The sequence below is a fragment of the Triticum aestivum genome, chromosome 7D (genome assembly GCF_018294505.1).
Source record: "Triticum aestivum cultivar Chinese Spring chromosome 7D, IWGSC CS RefSeq v2.1, whole genome shotgun sequence".
Lineage (NCBI taxonomy): Eukaryota > Viridiplantae > Streptophyta > Magnoliopsida > Poales > Poaceae > Triticum > Triticum aestivum.
Window position 1 is genome coordinate 163197464 of NC_057814.1, and position 23754 is coordinate 163221217.

Genomic DNA, 23754 nt, shown 5'->3' on the forward strand with positions numbered 1-23754 from the left:
GGGGGTGCTCGCCGGGGTGAAGGAAGAACCAGCCGCATCGGGGAGGGGGGCTCGCCGGAGAGGTACCCCACTATCTATCTTAGGGTTCAGGATGGGGGAGGTGGTCGCCGGCGGTGGCGGGGCGTTGGCGGGGCGGTGGCGTGGGGATCGCCGGAGAAAAAGCTCGGCACAGGGGGGCCTAGAGGGATGGCCGGGGCAGCGGCGGACCGGCGGTGGGGAGTTTTTTCGGGGCGGGCGGGGCGGCGCACCGCCGGCCGCGGGCGGCGGGTGGCTGCTGTTTGGCCGGTGGTGGCTGGCGGCTCAGGGGGGTGGAGGTTGAAGATGAACTGCAGGCCCTTGATTTTGTATCCAACGGCTGCAAAATCGACTGACCAGAGATGAAAAAGTCAGTCGACCGACGTGTAGCCTCACCTTGCTAGTGCGTTCAGTTTCGACAGCAAAATTCAGTTTCGACAGCAAAATTCAGTTTCGACAGTTAAGTTCAGTTTCGACAGTTAAGTTCAGTTTTGACAGTTAAGTTCAGTTTCGACAGTTAAGTTCAGAGATGAGCGGCTGATGTATTTTACATCAAGTACTTTGTGGTTATGTATTTTACGTCATGTATTGGAGATGCTATTAGAATTCCACTCAGGTTAACGTTGTTCGTTGTCTCTCTTGTCTTGCTTCAGCCTTGGCGTCGTACAAGTCACCGGAGCTGCTCCAACGACGAAACCCTCCATCACAGCGGAGCAGTACCTCGGGCTCCATCTCCAGACGCCTAAGATCTTCTTCCCCTCCTCCAATAGCAAAGTCAGCCGGAGCATCCTCACCGGCCAACCCAATCACGCTGAGATCGACATGGCTTCGCCAAAGAGGTTGTACACTTGTTGCATCTCTTTTTTACTCTACATGTTATATATATTGTCCACTGAGCACACAGATTTGTTCCTTTAGTGTCTCCTTGAAAGAAAAAAACGTAGGAATTTTAATTTTCACTTGTCCTCCTTTTCAAATTCCTATTCATGAAGCACAAGACTAAGAAATAGTAGCATAATAGCATTATAATCGTACATTTTCTTGTGGTTTGACTTAATATCACCATGCTTCTTTGCATCCTGTGATCTTCCAATTGTTGTGAATCAAACACCCAGATTGGCAGAAATCCTGTGTTTTTAAATTCTCTATTTTGCACATGCATTCCTATCCTATTCCTGTCTATTCCTATCCCTGCATTGTTGGAATCCTCCAATTCAAACGAGCCCTTACAGAATTACTTCTCTTACAGATAGTTGTCAAAGAAAACCTTGCGTGGTTTGTCCCGCTCCTGCTGCACCGTCGTCCACCCCAGCTCAGCTGCTCCAACGACAAAAGGGTCCAGCACAGCAGGGATCCGGCCTCCAGACTGTCTTTCGCCGCCTCAGATCTTCTTCCCCGCCGCTGGCAGCCATGAAAACTGCATTACCATCATGAACCGAGGAGATGACCTCGAGGACTACACGGGTCCGCAAGAGAGGTCGCACTCTTTCGTGTCCGCTTACGTTATGCATCGCTTAATATTACATGCTACTTTATCGTCCTGTTCACCGATTAGACTCTGAGTCAGCTCCAAACTAATGGTCAAACTTGAGTTTTCAAATGGTTGTGGGGTACATATCGAGGCCGCTATCAATAGTATCTATCTACTATCTGGTTAATATCCGGTGTCTACTATGAGTTTCATGTTGGGTGGGAAACAAACAGTAAAGAAGCGATTATCTGTATTTTTTAACTGAAGCCATTATCTGCCTGCTATTATTGGTTTTGGGTCTATCAACAGGTTGTTACCATCACTCTGGATTTCTGCATGCACTCCTTACATAATCTCACTATGTTTTATTCCTATGCATGACAGTTATTGTAAACAATGGAACTGAACATGTAGAGCAAAAGAGACGAGCCTTGCGTGGCAATAAAATTTCATGCAGACGTCGCTCCATGGTAGGCGCAAAGGCAGCCCCCCTCCACGCATTTCGGATTGTAAGCGAGAGCAAGGTATCTGTTCTGAGGGGGATTCAGAAGGAGAAGACAACTCCTATTTACCCCCTGAGGTCTTCGCTCTAACTTGGCATGCTGATGTTGGTTATATCATGCATATGGTGTCTTGCATTGCTTAGTTTATACATCAAATATGTCATCTGCTTAGTTTAGACATCCTTTGTGCGAATGCCATCTGTTTAGTTTATTCATCGTTTATGTGAATTATGCAACGCCATCTTGTTTAGCCAGGCATCATATATGTGAATTTTGCAATGCCATCCTGCTTAGCCAGTCATCTTATATGTAAATTATATCAGGCCATCCTTTTTTTGTTACATATTACATTTGTCAACAATGTTAGTACATTCAACTGCTCTTCGTGTGCATCGGCCATTTGACACGGTGATGGCAAATTCTAGAGTGAAAACAAGGTCTTCAGAGCAGACTATGCTATCTGATGAAGCGCATATCTCGCTGGTTATGGATAGCTCCTCAGAGGAGGATCCAGAGACAGATGACCAGTCCTATTCCCCCCCCCCCGAGGTGTATGCTCTAACTTGGTAGGGTTATGTTGCTCATATCATGGTATGGTGTCTCGGATTGCTATGTCATTTGATTAGTTTAGACATGCTTTGTGTGAATGCCACCTGTTCAGTGTCTAATTACCATATATGTGAATTATGCATTGCCATCTTGTTGCAAGACATTATATATGTGAATTATACAATGCTATCTTGTTGCAAAGGCATTATATATGTGAATTATGCAATGCCATGCTGTTTAGCCAATCATCATGTATGTGAATTATATCATGCTATCATTTTTTGTATTACGTGTTCCATTTGTCGACAACGTTTGTATATTCAACTACTCTTCCTGTGCATCAGCCATTTGAAGCGGTGATGGAAGTATCTGGAGTGAAAACAAGGTATTCAGAGCAGGCAATGCTACCTGTTGAAGCAGACATCTTGCTGGTTACAGAGAGCTCCTCAGAGGAGGATTCAGAGACTGATGACCAGTCCTATTTCCCCCCTGAGGTCTATGCTCAAACTTGGCAGGGTTATATTACCCATGTCATGCATGTTGTCTTGCATTGCTTAGTTTTTACATCATATATGGATTGCCATCTGCTAACTTGCTTACTATATAAATCATATATTTGAATTATATCATGCCATCATGTTTACATAGTACATACACATCATCTATCTGAATTATGGCATGGCAACCCATTTAATAAAGACATCATATAGTTATATCATCTCATCTTGTTTAGTGTTTACAATCATCATATTTTGAATTATAAAATTCTACCCGTGAATGTATGTGAATTATGGCATGCCAACCTATTTAATAAGTACATTATATAGTTATGTCATGTCATCCTGTTTACATAGTCTCATATTTTGAACTATGTCTTTCCATCTTTTTTAGTTAGCCATCATAATGTGAAATTGTGTCATGCTATCCTGTTTAGTTAGCCATCATATATGTGAAATTGTGTCATGCTATCCGGTTTCGTTAGACAACATAAATATGAATTATTTCATGCCCTCTTTTATTCCCCACTATCCATTGCACCTGTCTATCATACAATGTCTATACTTTCAGTTACTTTTCTTGTTTATCAGCCATTTGAATTGGAGAGCGTGATGGCAGTATCTAAGGGAGTAACAACACGGTCTTCAGAAAAGATAGTGCTACCAGTTGATGCAGATAGAACCACGGTTGTACTTGCCCAAGGACCAGATCCACCACACATAACCCAGACTCTCGCAGATTGTACCACTACCCAGTTGGACAGAGAACCAGCTACACCCCTTCTAACCCCAACCCCGGCAGATAGTAACCCAGTTCCAGTTGACACAGCACCATCTCCACCACAGAGCACCCAAACACGAGCAGTTAGTAAGGGAACTGCAGTGCCCAAAGCATGAGGACCACCACTCCGAATCCCAACTCAACGCTTAAAGGAGAAGAAGATTTGTTCTCAGGTCAGGTTCTGTAGCTATGGTTCATACTCCTTTGCTCTTGCATTACTGTATTTACTCATACCAACTATTTTCAATTTTGAAGGATGGAATTGAAACTCCAATGGCGCAATAGGTATGTTTTAAACCTGTTTCTTTAACTGGTTTGCTGTTGTAACCTGCTCTATGTTGATTTCAGTTTCAATTGAATAAATAGTTATGTTCTCATGTCATGCACATTACAAGTGTTGTTATTGCTCTATAGTTACCCACACTTATATTCTGTCTATTCTGCTTTGTCTTGAACAAATATTATTTGAACTGTGTCTCTATCTTGATTTGGCAACAAAAACTAGAATGATATAGACCATAAAGTGACCATGGTACATAGATATATGTTTGTTTCATGCTGTTATCCTGTCCACTTTACTACTGAACTCATTTACCAAAATGAGTTTCATATACAACATGGTAAACATGTGATGTGTCTGCTTGTTTCTCTTTTAGAATGCGGACAAAATATTGGAGAACAGTACCGCGTTATCCAATGGTAAAGGAAGTAATGCAAATAAGGTTCAAGATAGTGAGACATCCCTGTTGGTCTCCAAGAAAGCTGATAAAAACTATCTTGACGACAGTGAGGGAACCCAAAAGTCCTGTCTTGATGTAGTGTTCGAGTTACTGGCCACTACTGCTGGCACAAGCTCTTCGAACTCGCTGCCTGAATCAGTTCGTCTTCTTGAGTCTCAACTTCAAGTTGAAAGACATCGATCAGATGTGCTGCGACAGGAAGCTGAAGGACCGAGGAAGTCCCTGCAGAATTCAGATGCATATTTTCTGGTGCAACAGCAAGCGCTGGAGGATTTAAGCGCCAAACAAGAGAAAGTTAATAAGCTTGCTAAGCATCTTGCCAGCATTATGGGTACCCAGGATATTGTTTCTTGAGATCTTCTGAAGTGGTTTCAGTTCTGGATTTGTTTTGCTGCGGCGTTTATTTGCGCTGGTCACCAACTTTGACAACCAGTGTATATGATATGCTGCTTTGTTCCCTATATTTGCACTGGTGGCGAACTTTGATGCCCAGTGGATGTAATATGTGTAATAGCCGTGATAGCCTAGCGTTAGTTGCTTGCTTATTTATTTCCTTGTTGTCTTGTTTATTTGTTTGCTTGTAGTCATTGCAGTTCTTTTTCCGCGGTTAGCTAGTGGCTGCAATAACCTATTTTTTAAAACTAGGCCACAATAACCATGGGCTAATATTTACTGTAGTGACACTGGGCCTCCTACTGGCCGTAGAAACAGTGGGCCTTCTACGGGCCGTAGAAACAATGGGCCTTCTACGGGCCGTAGAAACAATGGGCCTTCTGCGGGCCGTATCATCAATGGGCCTTATACGGCCGTATGATCGATTGGCCAAACATGGGCCAAACAGACCGCATTGTGGCCGTAAACGGGCTAGAGTTGGAATCGTCCGTTCATGGGCCGACCATAACGGGCCATCGTTAATAGGCCGTATTTGATGACGCTATGAAAACGGCCCAACGTATTAACGGACCACAAACGGGCCGACTGTAACCACGGGCTGAATTTGGCCCACAAGCAGAAAATGACAGTAACGGGCCTTAAGTAAACGAATGCTGGAAATGAGCCCAAGAATAAATGGGCTCTGAGAAGGCCGAAAGATAACATGGGCTGGAAACGGCCCAACGGAATAACGGGACGTTAATGGGTATAAAGTGATACACTGTTCATTACGGGCCAGTTTCACCACGGGCCGTTAATGGGTGTAAAGTGATACACTATTCATTACAGGCCAGTTTCACCACGGGCCGTTAATAGGCCAAGAGTTACATAGGGCCTCATATGGACCGAAAGACGTCATGGGCCATACATGCGCCAGAAGTGAAAATGGGCTGGAATCATATTGGATGGCCCCGAGGACGCTACTGGGCCTAATTCGGATAGGGCGTAACGGGCCTTGGGTTAGCGGGCTGTAAATGGGCTATATGCGAACAGGCCGTTAACAGGCTTTCCATGGGCCGGCCCGCCACCTTTTGACCAAGTCAAACATGCCAGCCTTTTCACAGCAATGGGCCTCTGTTGGGCCGTGCCACGTGTCGACGTATCATAGGCGCCTTCCATCCAATGAGTGGATGACATCTGTCAAAACGATGAGCCAACACGTGTTTTCTCCAGCCAATGATGATTTTACACATGGAAAATTCCCATTGGTCGGGGCTGTTAACAGGTTATCGGATCCAAAACCCGACCTGATAGCTTAACGGCGTTCCGTTACGGTGGATGCCACGTGTCGGTCACCCTTGATGAAAGCACTTCTGGGACGCGCGATTTATCGTCATGGAAGTGGACACTTCCGTGATGATAACTTTGGCAATGTCATGGAACACTTCTACGACAGCACAGGTATGACTATCTTGATTCTGTCATAAATTTGTCATGGATGTACATGCATGACAGAAAACGCGACCTACTGTGACAAACACGTATCATCACGGAAGTGTATTTTTTTTGTAGTGTCGGTACTTGCGAACCATGCCTCATGGGCAAGATGACTAAAACGCCATTCTCTGGAACAATGGAGCGGGCAACATATTTGTTGGAAATCATACATACTGATGTATGTGGTCCGATGAATATTGAGGCTCGCGGCGGGTATCGTTATTTTCTCACCTTCACAGATGATTTGAGCAGATATGGGTATATCTACTTAATGAAACATATGTCTGAAACATTTGAAAAGTTCAAAGAATTTCAGAGTGAAGTGAAAAATCATCGTAACAAGAAAATAAAATTTCTACGATCTGATCATGGAGGAGAAATTTGAGTTATGAATTTGGTCTACATTTGAATCAATGCGGAATAGTTTCGCAACTCACGCCACCCGGAACACCACAACGTAATGGTGTGTCCGAAGGTCGTAATCGTACTTTACTAGATATGGCAAATGGATGTCAAAACTGCATTCCTGAATGGATTTCTGGAAGAAGAGTTGTATATGATGCAACCGGAAGGTTTTGTCAATCCAAAGGGAGCTAACAAAGTGTGCAAGCTCTAGCGATCCATTTATGGACTGGTGCAAGCCTCTCGGAGTTGGAATAAACGTTTTGATAGTGTGATCAAAGCATATGGATTTATATAGACTTTTGGAGAAGCCTGTATTTACAAGAAAGTGAGTGGGAGCTCTGTAGCATTTCTGATACTATATGTGGATGACATATTGCTGATTGGAAATGATATAGAATTTCTGGATAGCATAAAAGGATACTTGAATAAAAGTTTTTCAATGAAAGACCTCGGTGAAGCTGCTTACATATTGGGCATCAAGATCTATAGAGATAGATCAAGACGCTTAATTGGACTTTCACAAAGCATATACCTTGACAAAGTCTTGAAAAAGTTCAAAATGGATCAAGCAAAGAAAGGGTTATTGCCTATGTTACAAGGTGTGAAGTTGAGTCAGACTCAATGCCCGACCACTGCAGAAGATAGAGAGAAAATGATGTATGTTCCCTATGCTTCAGCCATAGGCTCTTTCATGTATGCAATGCTATGTACCAGACCTGATGTGTGCCTTGCTATTAGCTTAGCAGGGAGGTACCAAAGTAATCCAGGAGTGGATCACTAGACAACGGTCAAGAACATCCTGAAATACTTGAAAAGGACTAAGGATATGTTTCTCGTTTATGGAGGTGACAAAGAGCTAGTCGTAAATGGTTACGTCGATGCAAGCTTTGACACTGATCCGGACGATTCAAAATCACAAACCGGATACGTGTTTACATTGAACGGTGGAGCTGTCAGTTGGTGCAGTTCTAAACAAAGCGTCATGGAGGGATCTATGCGTGAAGCGGAGTACATAGCTGCTTCGGAAGCAGCAAATGAAGGAGTCTGGATGAAGGAGTTCATATCCGATCTAGGTGTCATACCTAGTGCATCGGGACCAATGAAAATCTTTTGTGACAATACTGGTGCAATTGCCTTGGCAAAGGAATCCAGATTTCACAAGAGAACCAAGCACATCAAGAGACGCTTCAATTCCATCCGGGATCAAGTCCAGGTGGGAGACATAGAGATTTGCAAGATACATACGGATCTGAATGTTGCAGGCCCGTTGACTAAGCCTCTTCCACGAGCAAAACATGATCAGCACCAAAACTCCATGGGTGTTAGAATCATCACTGTGTAAATTAGATTATTGACTCTAGTGCAAGTGGGAGACTGAAGGAAATATTCCCTAGAGTCAATAATAAAGTTATTATTTATTTCCTCATATCATGATAAATGTTTATTATTCATGCTAGAATTGTATTAACCGGAAACATAATACATGTGTGAATACATAGACAAACATAATGTCACTAGTATGCCTCTACTTGACTAGCTCGTTAATCAAAGATGGTTAAGTTTCCTAACCATAGACATGAGTTGTCATTTGATTAATGGGATCACATCATTAGGAGAATGATGTGATTGACTTGACCCATTCCGTTAGCTTAGCACTTGATCGTTTAGTTTACTGCTATTGCTTTCTTCATGACTTATACATGTTCCTATGACTATGAGATTATGCAACTCCCGATTACCAGAGGAACACTTTGTTTGCTACCAAACGTCACAATGCAACTGGGTGATTATAAAGGTGCTCTACAGGTGTCTCCGATGGTACTTGTTGAGTTGGCATAGATCGAGATTAGGATTTGTCACTCCGACTGTCGGAGAGGTATCTCTGGGCCCTCTCGGTTATGCACATCACAATAAGCCTTGCAAGCAATGTGACTAATGAGTTAGTTGTGGGATGATGCATTACGTAACGAGTAAAGAGACTTGCTGGTAACGAGATTGAGCTAGGTATTGAGATACCGACGATCGAATCTCGGGCAAGTAACATACTGATGACAAAGGGAACAACGTATGCTGTTATGCGGTTTGACCGATAAAGATCTTCGTAGAATATGTGGGAGCCAATATGAGCATCCAGGTTCCGCTATTGGTTATTGACCGGAGACGTGTCTCGGTCATGTCTACATAGTTCTCCAACCCGTAGGGTCCTCACGCTTAAAGTTCGGTGACGATCGGTATTATGAATTTTTGTGTTTTGATGTACCGAAGGTAGTTCGGAGTCCCGGATATAATCACAGACATGACGAGGAGTCTCAAAATGGTCGAAACGTAAAGATTGATATATTGGACGACTATATTCGGACACCGGAAGTGTTCTGGGTGGTTTCGGAGAAAACCGGAGTGTCGGAGGGTTACCGAAACCCCCGGCAGAAATAGTGGGCCTTATGGGCCTTAGTGGAGAGAGAGAGGGATGGCCTAGGGCAGGCCGCACGCCCCTCTGTTGGGGAACGTAGTAATTTCAAAAAAGTTCCTACGCACACGCAGGATCATGGTGATGCATAGCAACGAGAGGGGAGAGTGTGTCCACGTACCCTCGTAGACCAAAAGCGGAAGCGTTAGCACAATGCGGTTGATGTAGTCGTACGTCTTCACGATTCAACGATCCAAGTACCGAACACACGGCACCTCTGAGTTCAGCACATGTTCAACTCGATGACGTCCCACGAGCTCCGATCCAGCAGGGCTTCGTGATGTCTACTACGCAACCTTCTTCTTGTAAACGTTGTTGGGCCTCCAAGTGCAGGGGTTTGTAGGACAGTAGCAAATTTCCCTCAAGTGGATGACCTAAGGTTTATGAATCCATGGGAGGCGTAGGATGAAGATGGTCTCTCTCAAACAACCCTGCAACCAAATAACAAAGAGTCTCTTGTGTCCCCAACACACCCAATACAATGGTAAATTGTATAGGTGCACTAGTTCGGCGAAGAGATGGAGATACACGTGCAATATGGATGGTAGATATAGGTTGTTGTAATCTGAAAATATAATAACAGCAAGGTAACTAATGATAAAAGTGAGCGTAAACGGTATTGCAATGCTAGGAAACAAGGCCAAGGGTTCATACTTTCACTAGTGCAAGTTCTCTCAACAATAATAACATAATTGGATCATATAACTATCCCTCAACATGCAACAAAGAGTCACTCCAAAGTCACTAATAGCGGAGAACAAACGAAGAGATTATTGTAGGGTATGAAACCACCTCAAAGTTATTCTTTCGGATCAATCTATTCAAGAGTTCGTACTAGAATAACACCTTAAGACACAAATCAACCAAAACCCTAATGTCACCTAGATACTCCAATGTCACCTCAAGTATCCGTGGGTATGATTATATGATATGCATCACACAATCTCAAATTCATCTATTCAACCAACACAAAGAACTTCAAAGAGTGCCCTAAAGTTTCTACCGGAGAGTCAAGATGAAAACGTGTGCCAACCCCTATGCATAGGTTCATGGGCGGAAACCCGCAAGTTGATCACCAAAACATACATCAAGTGGATCACGTGATATCCCATTGTCACCACAGATAAGCACGGCAAGACATACATTAAGTGTTCTCAAATCCTTAATGACTCAATCCGATAAGATAACTTCAAAGGGAAAACTCAATCCATTACAAGAGAGTAGAGGGGGAGAAACATCATAATATCCAACTATAATAGCAGAGCTCATGATACATCAAGATCGTATCACCTCAAGAATACGAGAGAGAGAGAGAGAGAGAGAGAGAGAGAGAGAGATCAGACACATAGCTACTGGTACATTCCCTCAGCCCCGAGGGTGAACTACTCCCTCCTCGTCATGGAGAGCGCCGGGATGATGAACATGGCCACCGGTGAGGGATCCCCCTCCGGCAGGGTGCCGGAACAAGGTCCCGATTGGTTTTTGGTGGCTACGGAGGCTTGCGGCGGTGGAACTCCCGATCTATTCTCTTCCCCGAAGGTTTTAGCGTATATGGATATATATAGGTGAAAGAAGTCGCTCAGGGGAGCCACGAGGGGCCCACGAGGGTGGAGGGCGCGCCCAGGGGGGTGGGCGCGCCCCCCCTGCCTCGTGCCTTCCTCGTTGATTCCCTTACGTACACTCCAAGTCTTCTGGATTGCTTCCATTCCAAAAATAACTCTCCCGAAGGTTTCATTCCGTTTGGACTCCGTTTGATATTCCTTTTCTGTAAAACACTGAAACAAGGATAAAAACAGAAACTGGCACTGGGCTCTGGGTTAATAAGTTAGTCCCAAAAATAATATAAAGGTGCCTAGTAAAGCCCATTAAACATCCAAGATGGATACTATAATAGCATGAATACTTCGTAAATTATAGATACGTTGGAGACGTATCACTTCGCCGGAGAGTATCGTCAGCACGACGGCGTGATGATGGTAATGATGATGCTACCGACGCAGGGCTTCGCCTAAGCACCGCTATGATATGATTGAGGTGGATTATGGTGGAGGGGGGCACCGCACACGGCTTGGAACAATAAACTTGTGTGTCTTTGGGTGCCCCCCGCCCCACTGCCCCCGTATATAAAGGAGCAAGGGGGAGGCCGGCCAGCCTTGGTGCACCCCAAGGAGAGGAGGAATCCTCTTCCTACTAGGAAGAGGATTCATCCTTTCCTAGTCCAACTAGGAAGAGGGAAGGGGGAAGGAAAGAGAGGGAGAGGGACAGGGAAAGAGGGGACGCGCCCCCCTCCCCTAGTCCAATTCGGACTCCTCATGGGAGGGGTGCGCCACCTCCTGGGCTGCTGCCCTCTCACTCCCCTCAGGCCCACTAAGGCCCAATACTTCCCCGGGGGGTTCCGGTAACCCCTCCAGCACTCCGGTTTTCTCCGAAATCACCGGAACACTTCCTGTGTCCGAATATAGTCGTCCAATATATCGGTCTTTATGTCTCGACCATTTCGAGAGTCCTCGTCATGTCCGTGATCATCTCCGGGACTCCGAACTACCTTCGGTGCATCAAAACACAAAAACTCATAATACCGATTGTCATCGAACTTTAAGCGTGCGGACCCTACAGGTTCGAGAACTATGTATACATGACCGAGACACGTCTCCGGTCAATAACCACTAGCGGAACCTGGATGCTTATATTGGCTCCCACATATTCTACGAAGATCTTTATCGGTCAAACCGCATAACAACATACGTTGTTCCCTTTGTCATCGGTATGTTACTTGCCCGAGGTTCGATCGTCGGTATCTCAATACCTAGTTCAATCTCGTTACCGGCAAGTCTCTTTAGTCGTTTCGTAATACATCATCCTGCAACTAACTCATTAGTTACAATGCTTGCAAGGCTTATAGTGATGTGTATTACCGAGTGGGCCCAAAGATACCTCTCCGACAATCAAAGTGACAAATCCTAATCTCGAAGTATGCCAACTCAACAAGTACCTTCGGAGACACCTATAGATCACCTTTATAATCACCCAGTTACGTTGTGACGTTTGGTAGCACACAAAGTGTTCCTCCGGTAAACGGGAGTTGCATAATCTCATAGTCATAGGAACATGTATAAGTCATGAAGAAAGCAATAGCAACATACTAAACGATCAAGTGCTAAGCTAACGGAATGGGTGAAGTCAATCAAATCATTCTCCTAATGATGTGATCCCGTTAATCAAATGACAACTCATGTCTATGGCTAGGAAACATAACCATCTTTGATCAACGAGCTAGTCAAGTAGAGGCATACTAGTGACACTCTGTTTGTCTATGTATTCACACATGTATAATGTTTCCGGTTAATACAATTCTAGCATGAATAATAAACATTTATCATGATATAAGGAAATAAATAGTAACTTTATTATTGCCTCTAGGGCATATTTCCTCCAGTCTCCCACTTGCACTAGAGTCAATAATCTAGATTACACAGTAATGATTCTAACACCCATGGAGCCTTGGTGCTGATCATGTTTTGCTCGTGGAAGAGGCTTAGTCAACAGGTCTGCAACATTTAGATCCGTATGTATCTTGAAAATATCTATGTCTCCCACCTGGACTTGATCCCGAATGGAGTTGAAGCGTCTCTTGATGTGCTTGGTTCTCTTGTGAAATCTGGATTCCTTTGCCAAGGCAATTGCATCAGTATTGTCACAAAATATTTTCATTGGACCCGATGCACTAGCTATGACACCTATATCGGATATGAACTCCTTCATCCAGACTCCTTCATTCCATGCTTCCGAAGCAGCAATGTACTCTGCTTCACACGTAGATCCCGCCACGACGCTTTGTTTAGAACTGCTCCAACTGACAGCTCCACCGTTCAATATAAATACGTATCCAGTTTGCGATTTAGAATTGTCCGGATCAGTGTCAAAGCTTGCATCAATGTAACCATTTACGATGAACTCTTTTCAGGTATTTCAAGATTTTCTTGACCGCTGTCCAGTGATCCACTCCTGGATTACTTTGGTACCTCCCTGCTAAACTAATAGCAAGGCACACATCAGGTCTGGTACACAGCATTGCATACATGATAGAGCCTATGGCTGAAGCATAGGGAACATCTTTCATTTTCACTCTATCTTGTGCAGTGGTTGGGCATTGAGTCTTACTCAACTTCACACCTTGTAACAGAGGCAAGAACCCTTTCTTTGCCTGATCCATTTTGAACTTCTTCAAAACTTTGTCAAGGTATATGCTTTGTGAAAGTCCAATTAAGCGTCTTGATCTATCTCTATAGATCTTGATGCCCAATATGTTAGCAGCTTCACCGAGGTCTTTCATTGAAAAACTCTTATTCAAGTATCCTTTTATGCTATCCAGAAATTCTACATCATTTCCAATCACCAATATGTCATCCACATATAATATTAGAAATGCTACAGAGGTCCCACTCACTTTCTTGTAAATACGTGCTTCTCCAAAAGTCTGTATAAAACCATATGTTTCGATCACACTATCAAAACATTTATTCCAACTCCGAGAGGCTTGCACCAGTCCATAAATGGATCGCTGGAGCTTGCACACTTTGTTAGCACCCTTTGGATCGATAAAACCTTCAGGTTGCATCATATACAACTCCTCTTCCAGAAATCCATTCAGGAATGCAGTCTTTACATCCATTTGCCAAATTTCATAATCATAAAATGCGGCAATTGCTAACATGATTCGGACAGACTAAAGCATTGCTACGGGTGAGAAGGTCTCATCGTAGTCAACTCCTTGAACTTGTCGAAAACATTCCGCAACAAGTCGAGCTTTGTAGACAGTAACATTACCATCAGCGTATGTCTTCTTCTTGAAGATCCATTTATTTTCGATGGCTTGCCAATCATCTGGCAAGTCAACCAAATTCCATACTTTGTTCTCATACATAGATCCCATCTCAGATTTCATGGCCTCAAGCCATTTTGTGGAATCTGGGCTCATCATCGCTTCCTCATAGTTCGCAGGTTCGTCATGGTCTAGTAACATGACCTCCAGAACAGGATTACCCTACCACTCTGGTGTGGATCTTACTCTGGTTGACCTACGAGGCTTGGTAGTAACTAGATCTGAAGTTTCATGATCATCATCATTAACTTCCTCACTAATTGGTGTAGGTGTCACAGGAACCGGTTTTTGTGATGAACTACTTTCCAATAAGGGAGCAGGTACAGTTACCTCATCAAGTTGTACTTTCCTCCCACTCACTTCTTTCGAGAGAAACTCCTTCTCTAGAAAGGATCCAAATTTAGCAACAGAAGTCTTGCCTTCAGATCTGTGATAGAAGGTGTACCCAACAGTCTCCTTTGGGTATCCTATGAAGACACATTTCTCCGATTTGGGTTCGAGCTTATCAGGTTGAAGCTTTTTTCACATAAGCATCGCAGCCCCAAACTTTAAGAAACGACAACTTTGGTTTCTTGCCAGACCATAGTTCATAAGGCGTCATCTCAACGGAATTAGATGGTGCCCTATTTAACGTGAATGCAGCCGTCTCTAAAGCATAACCCTACAATGATAGCGGTAAATCAGTAAGAGACATCATAGATCGCACCATATCTAGTAAAGTACGATTACGACGTTCAGACACACCATTACGCTGTGGTGTTCCGGGTGGCGTGAGTTGCGAAACTATTCCGCATTGTTTCAAATGAAGACCAAACTCGTAACTCAAATATTCTCCTCCACGATCAGATCGTAGAAACTTTATTTTCTTGTTACGATGATTTTCTACTTCACTCTGAAATTCTTTGAACTTTTCAAATGTTTCAGACTTATGTTTCATTAAGTAGATATACCCATATCTGCTCAAATCATCTGTGAAGGTGAGAAAATAACGATACCCGCCGCGAGCCTCAGCATTCATTGGACCACATACATCGGTATGTATGATTTCCAACAAATCTGTCACCCGCTCCATAGTTCCGGAGAATGGCGTTTTAGTCATCTTGCCCATGAGGCATGGTTCGCAAGTACCAAGTGATTCATAATCAAGTGATTCCAAAAGTCCATCGGAATGGAGTTTCTTCATGCGCTTTACACCAATATGACCTAAACAGCAGTGCACAAATAAGTTGCACTATCATTATCAACTCTGCATCTTTTGGCTTCAATATTATGAATATGTGTATCACTACTATTGAGATTTAATATAAATAGACCACTCCCCAAGGGTGCATGGCCATAAAAGATATTACTCATATAAATAGAACAACCATTATTCTCTGATTTAAATGAATAATTGTCTCGCATCAAACAAGATCCAGATATAATGTTCATGCTCAACGCTGGCACCAAATAACAATTATTTAGGTCTAAAACTAATCCTGAAGGTAGATGTAGAGGTAGCGTGCCGACCGCGATCACATCGACTTTGGAACATTTCGCACGCGCATCGTCACCTCGTCCTTAGCCAATCTTCGCTTAATCTGTAGCCCCTGTTTCGAGTTGCAAATATTAGCAACAGAACCAGTATCAAATACCCAGGTGCTACTGCGAGCATTAGTAAGGTACACATCAATAACATGTATATCACATATACCTTTGTTCACCTTGCCATCCTTCTTATCCGCCAAATACTTGGGGCAGTTCCGCTTCTAGGGACCAGTTTGCTTGCAGTAGAAGCACTTAGTCTCAGGCTTAGGTCCAGAATTAGGTTTCTTCTACTGAACAGCAACTTGTTTGCCGTTCTTCTGGAAGTTCCCCTTCTTCTTCCCTTTGCCCTTTTTCTTGAAACTGGTGGTCTTGTTGACCATCAACACTTGATGCTCCTTCTGGATTACTACCTCCGCAGCCTTTAGCATTGTGAAGAGCTCGGGAATTGTCTTACCCATCCCTTGCATATTATAGTTCATCACAAAGCTCTTGTAGCTTGGTGGCAGTGATTGAAGAATTCTATCAATAACACTATCATCCGGAAGATTAACTCCCAGTTGAATCAAGTGATTATTATAGCCAGACATTTTGAGTATATGTTCACTGACAGAACTATTCTCCTCCATCTTGCAGCAGTAGAACTTATTGGAGACTTCATATCTCTCAATCCGGGCTTTTGCTTGAAATATTAACTTCAACTCTTGGAACATCTCATATGCTCCATGACGTTCAAAACGTCGTAGAAGTCCCGGTTCTAAGCCGTAAAGCATGGCACACTGAACTATCGAGTAGTCATCAGCTTTGCTCTGCCAGACGTTCATAACATCTGGTGTTGCTCCTGCAGCAGGTTTGGCACCTAGCGGTGCTACCAGGACGTAATTCTTCTGTGCAGCAATGAGGATAATCCTCAAGTTACGGACCCAGTCCGTGTAATTGCTACAATCATCTTTCAACTTTGCTTTCTCAAGGAACGCATTAAAATTCAACGGAACAACAGCACGGGCCATCTATCTACAACAACATAGACATGCAAAATACTATCAGGTACTAAGTTCATGATAAATTAAAGTTCAGTTAATCAAATTATTATAGAACTCCCACTTAGATAGACATCCCTCTAATCATCTAAGTGATCACGTGATCCATATCAACTAAACCATGTCCGATCATCATGTGAGATGGAGTAGTTTTCAATGATGAACATCACTATGTTGATCATACCTTCTATATGATTCACGCTCGACCTTTCGGCTTAGTGTTCCGAGGCCATATCTGTTATATGCTAGGCTCGTCAAGTTTAACCTGAGTATTCCGCGTGTACAAAACTGTCTTGCACCCGTTGTATTTGAACGTAGAGCTTATCACACCCGATCATGACGTGGTGTCTCAGCACGAAGAACTTTCGCAATGGTGCATACTCAGGGAGAACACTTATACCTTGAAATTTAGTGAGAGATCATCTTATAATTCTACCGTCGATCTAAGCAAAATAAGATGCATAAAAGATAAACATCACATGCAATCAATATAAGTGATATGATATGGCCATCATCATCTTGTGCTTGTGATCTCCATCTCCGAAGCACCGTCATGATCACCATCGTCACCGGCGCGACACCTTGATAAAGTAAAGCAATTACAGGGCGATTGCATTACATAAAATAAAGTGACAACCATATGGCTCCTGCCATTTGCCGATAACTCGGTTACAAAACATGATCATCTCATACAATAAAATATAGCATCATGTCTTGACCATATCACATCACAACATGCCCTACAAAAACAAGTTAGACGTCCTCTACTTTGTTGTTGCAAGTTTTACGTGGCTGCTACGGGCTGAGCAAGAACCGTTCTTACCTTAGCATCAAAACTACAATGATAGTTCGTCAAGTTAGTGTTGTTTTAACCTTCTCAAGGACCGGGCATAGCCACACTCGGTTCAACTAAAGTTGGAAAAATTGACACCCGCCAGCCACCTGTGTGCAAAGCACATCGGTAGAACCAGTCTCGCGTAAGCGTACACATAATGTCGGTCCGGGCCGCTTCATCCGACAATACCGCCGAACCAAAGTATGACATGCTGGTAAGCAGTATGACTTGTATCGCCCACAACTCACTTGTGTTCTACTCGTGCATATTGTTGGGGAACGTAGTAATTTCAAAAAAATTCCTACGCACACGCAAGATCATGGTGATGCATAGCAACGAGAGGGGAGAGTGTTGTCTACGTGCCCTCGTAGACCGAAAGCGGAAGCGTTAACACAACGCGGTTGATGTAGTCGTACGTCTTCACGATCCGACCGATCAAGTACCGAACGCACGGCACCTCCGAGTTCAGCACACGTTCAGCTCGATGACGTCCCTCGAACTCCGATCCAGCCGAGTGTTGAGGGAGAGTTTTGTCAGCACGACGGTGTGGTGACGATGAAGATGTTCTACCGACGCAGGGCTTCGCCTAAGCACCGCTACGATATTATCGAGGTGTAATATGGTGGAGGGGGGCACCGCACACGGCTAAAAGATCGTTGATCAATTGTGTGTAGAGAGGTGCCCCCTGCCCCCGTATATAAAGGAGCAAGGGTGAGGCCGCCGGCCAAGGAGGAGAGGCGCGCCTAGGAGGAGTCCTACTCCTACCGGGAGTAGGACTCCCCCCTTTTCCATGTTGGACTAGGAGAGGAAGGGGAAAAGGTGGAGGGGAGGAGGAAAGGGGGGGTGCCGCCCCCCTCTCCTTGTCCTATTCGGACTGGGGGGGAAGGGGGGCGCGGCCCTGCCCTGGCCTCCTCTCCTCTCTTCCACCTAGGCCCAATAAGGCCCATTAAGTTACCGGGGGGTTCCGGTAACCTCCCGGTACTCCGGAAAAATCCCGATTTCACCCGGAACACTTCCGATGTCCAAACATAGGCTTCCAATATATCAATCTTTATGTCTCGACCATTTCGAGACTCCTCGTCATGTCCGTGATCTCATCCGGGACTCCGAACAACCTTCGGTACATCAAAACATATAAACTCATAATATAACTGTCATCGTAACGTTAAGCGTGCGGACCCTACGGGTTCGAGAACTATGTAGACATGACCGAGACACCTCTCCGGTCAATAACCAATAGCGGAACCTGGATGCTCATATTGGTTCCTACATATTCTACGAAGATCTTTATCGGTCAGACCGCATAACAACATACGTTGTTCCCTTTGTCATCGGTATGTTACTTGCCCGAGATTCGATCGTCGGTATCTCGATACCTAGTTCAATCTCGTTACCGGCAAGTCTCTTTACTCATTCCGTAATACATCATCCCGCAACTAGCTCATTAGTTGCAATGCTTGCAAGGCTTATAGTGATGTGCATTACCGAGTGGGCCCAGAGATACCTCTCCGACAATTTGAGTGACAAATCCTAATCTCGAAATACGCCAACCCAACAAGTACCTTCGGGACACCTGTAGAGCACCTTTATAATCACCCAGTTACGTTGTGACGTTTGGTAGCACACAAAGTGTTCCTCCGGTAAACGGGAGTTGCATAATCTCATAGTCATAGGAACATGTATAAGTCATGAAGAAAGCAATAGCAACATACTAAACGATCGAGTGCTAAGCTAACGGAATGGGTCAAGTCAATCACATCATTCTCCTAATGATGTGATCCCGTTAATCAAATGACAACTCATGTCTATGGCTAGGAAACATAACCATCTTTGATCAACGAGCTAGTCAAGTAGAGGCATACTAGTGACACTCTGTTTGTCTATGTATTCACACATGTATCAAGTTTCCGGTTAATACAATTCTAGCATGAATAATAAACATTTATCATGATATAAGGAAATAAATAATAACTTTATTATTGCCTCTAGGGCATATTTCCTTCAGTCTCCCACTTGCACTAGAGTCAATAATCTAGTTCACATCGCCATGTTATTTAACATCAATAGTTCACATCACCATGTGATTAACACCCATAGTTCACATCGTCATGTGACCAACACCCAAAGGGTTTACTAGAGTCAGTAATGTAGTTCACATCGCTATGTGATTAACACCCAAAGAGTACTAAGGTGTGATCATGTTTTGCTTGTGAGATAATTTTAGTCAACGGGTCTGTCACATTCAGATCCGTAAGTATTTTGCAAATTTCTATGTCTACAATGCTCTGCACGGAGCTACTCTAGCTAATTGCTCCCAGTTTGAATATGTATCTAGACCAAGACTTAGAGTCATCTAGATTAGTGTCAAAACTTGCATCGACGTAACCCTTTACAACGAACCTTTTGTCACTTCCATAATCAAGAAACATATCCTTATTCCACTAAGGATAATTTTGACCGCTGTCCAGTGATCTACTCCTAGATCACTATTGTACTCCCTTTCCAAAATCAGTGTAGGGTATACAATAGATCTGGTACACAGCATGGCATACTTTATAGAACCTATGGCCGAGGCATAGGGAATGACTTTCATTCTTTTTCTATCTTCTGTCGTGGTCAGGCTTTGAGTCTTACTCAATTTCACACCATGTAACACAGGCAAGAAACTCTTTCTTTGACTGTTCCATTTTGAACCACTTCAAAATCTTGTTAAGGTATGTACTCATTGAAAAAACTTATCAAGCGTCTTGATCTATCTCTATAGATCTTGATGCTCAATATGTAAGCAGCTTCACCGAGGTCTTTCTTTGAAAAACTCCTTTCAAACACTCCTTTATGCTTTGCAGAATAATTCTACATTATTTCCGATCAACAATATGTCATTCACATATACTTATCAGAAATGCTGTAGTGCTCCCACTCACTTTCTTGTAAATACAGGCTTCACCGCAAGTCTGTATAAAACTATATCCTTTGATCAACTTATCAAAGCGTATATTCCAACTCCGAGATGCTTGCACCAGTCCATAGATGGATCGCTGGAGCCTGCATATTTTGTTAGCACCTTTAGGATTGACAAAACCTTCTGGTTGCATCATATACAACTCTTCTTTAATAAATCCATTAAGGAATGCAGTTTTGTTTATCCATTTGCCAGATTTCATAAAATGCGGCAATTGCTAACATGATTCGGACAGACTTAAGCATCGCTACGGGTGAGAAGGTCTCATCGTAGTCAATCCCTTGAACTTGTCAAAAACCTTTCGCAACAAGTCGAGCTTTATAGACAGTAACATTACCGTCAGCGTCAGTCTTCTTCTTGAAGATCCATTTATTTTCAATGGCTTGCCGATCATCGGGCAAGTCAACCAAAGTCCATACTTTGTTCTCATACATGGATCCCATCTCGGATTTCATGGCCTCAAGCCATTTTGCGGAATTTGGGCTCACCATTGCTTCTTCATAGTTCGTAGGTTCGTCATGGTCTAGTAACATAACCTCCAGAACAGGATTACCGTACCACTCTGGTGCGGATCTTACTCTGGTTGACCTACAAGGTTTAGTAATAACTTGATCTGAAGTTTCATGATCATCATCATTAACTTCCTCACTAATTGGTATAGGCGTCACAGAAACTGGTTTCTGCGATGAACTACTTTCCAATAAGGGAGCAGGTACAATTACCTCATCAAGTTCTACTTTCCTCCCACTCACTTCTTTCGAGAGAAACTCCTTCTCTAGAAAGGATCAATTCTTAGCAATGAATGTCTTGCCTTCGGATCTGTGATAGAAGGTGTACCCAACTGTCTCCTTTGGGTATCCTATGAAGACACATTTCTCCGATTTGGGTTTGAGGTTATCAGGATGAAACTTTTTCACATAAGCATCGCAACCCCAAACTTTAAGAAACGACAACTTTGGTTTCTTGCCAAACCACAGTTCATAAGATGTCGTCTCAACGGATTTAGATGGTACCCTATTTAACGTGAATGTAGCTGTCTCTAATGCATAACCCCAAAACGATAGTGGTAGATCGGTAAGAGACATCATATATTGCACCATGTCTAATAAAGTACGGTTACGATGTTCGGATACACCATTACACTGTGGTGTTCCAGGTGGTGTGAGTAGTGAAACTATTTCACATTGTTTTTACTGAAGGCCAAACTCGTAACTCAAATACTCTTCTCCACGATCAGATCGTAGAAACTTTATTTTCTTGTTACGATGATTTTCCACTTCACTCTGAAATTATATGAACTTTTCAAATGTTTCAGACTTCTGTTTCATTAAGTAGATATACCCATATCTGCTCAAATCATCTGTGAAGGTCAGAAATTAATGATACCTGCTACGAGCCTCAATATTCATCGGACCACATACATCTGTATGTATGATTTCCAACAAATCTGTTGCTCTCTCAATAGTTCCGGAGAACGGCGTATTAGTCATCTTGCCCATGAGGCACGGTTCGCAAGCATCAAGTGATTCATAATCAAGTGATTCCAAAATCCCATCAGTATGGAGTTTCTTCATGCGCTTTACACCAATATGACCTAAACGGCAGTGCCACAAATAAGTTGCACTATCATTATTAACTTTGCATCTTTTGGCTTCATTATTATGAATATGTGTATCACTACGATCGAGATCCAACAAACCATTTTATTGGGTGTATGACCATAGAAGGTTTTATTCATGTAAACAGAACAACAATTATTCTCTAATTTAAATGAATAACCGTATTGCAACAAACATGATCAAAGCATATTCATGCTCAATGCAAACACCAAATAACACTTATTTAGTTTCAACACTAATCCCAAAAGTATAGGGAGTGTGCGATGATGATCATATCAATCTTGGAACTACTTCCAACACACATCGTCACCTCGCCTTTTACTAGTCTCTGTTTATTCTGCAACTCCCGTTTTGAGTTACTACTCTTAGCAACTGAACCAGTATCAAATGCCGAGGGGTTGCTATAAACACTAGTAAAGTACACATCAATAACATGTATATCCAATATACCTTTGTTCACTTTGCCATCCTTCTTATCCACCAAATACTTGGGGTAGTTCCGCTTCCAGTGACCAGTCCCTTTGTAGTAGAAGCACTTAGTCTCAGGCTTAGGACCAGACTTAGGCTTCTTCACTTGAGCAGCAACTTGCTTGCCGTTCTTCTTGAAGTTCCCCTTCTTCCCTTTGCCCTTTTCTTGAAACTAGTGGTCTCGTCAACCATCAACACTTGATGTTTTTCTTGATTTCTACCTTCGTCGATTTCAGCATCACGAAGAGCTCGGGAATTAATTTCGTCATCCCTTGCATACTGTAGTTCATCACGAAGTTCTACTAACTTGGTGATGGTGACTAGAGAATTCTATCAATCACTATTTTATCTGGAAGATTAACTCCCTCTTGATTCAAGCGATTGTAGTACCCAGACAATCTGAGCACATGCTCACTGCTTGAGCTATTCTCTTCCATCTTTTAGCTATAGAACTTGTTGGAGACTTCATATCTCTCAACACGGGTATTTGCTTGAAATATTAACTTCAACTCCTGGAACATCTCATATGGTCCATGACGTTCAAAACGTCTTTGAAGTCCCGATTCTAAGCCGTTTAAGCATGGTGCACTAAACTATCAAGTAGTCATCATACTGAGCTAGCCAAACATTCATAACGTCTGCATCTGCTCCTGTAATAGGTCTGTCACCTAGCGGTGCATCAAGGACATAATTCTTCTGTGCAGCAATGAGGATAATCCTCAGATCACGGATCCAATCCGCATCTTTGCTACTAACAACTTTCAACATAATTTTTCTCTAGGAACATATCAAAAATAAACACGGGGAAGCAACAACGCGAGCTATTGATCTACAACATAATCTGAAAAATACTATCGGGACTAAGTTCATGATAAATTTAAGTTCAATTAATCATATTACTTAAGAACTCCCACTTAGATAGACATCCCTCTAATCCTCTAAGTGATCACGTGATCCATATCAATTAAACCATGTCCGATCATCACGTGAGATGGAGTAGTTTCAACGGTGAACATCACTATGTTGATCATATCTACTATATGATTCACGCTCGACCTTTCGGTCTCCGTGTTCCGAGGCCATATCAGTTATATGCTAGGCTCGTCAAGTTTAACCTGAGTATTCCG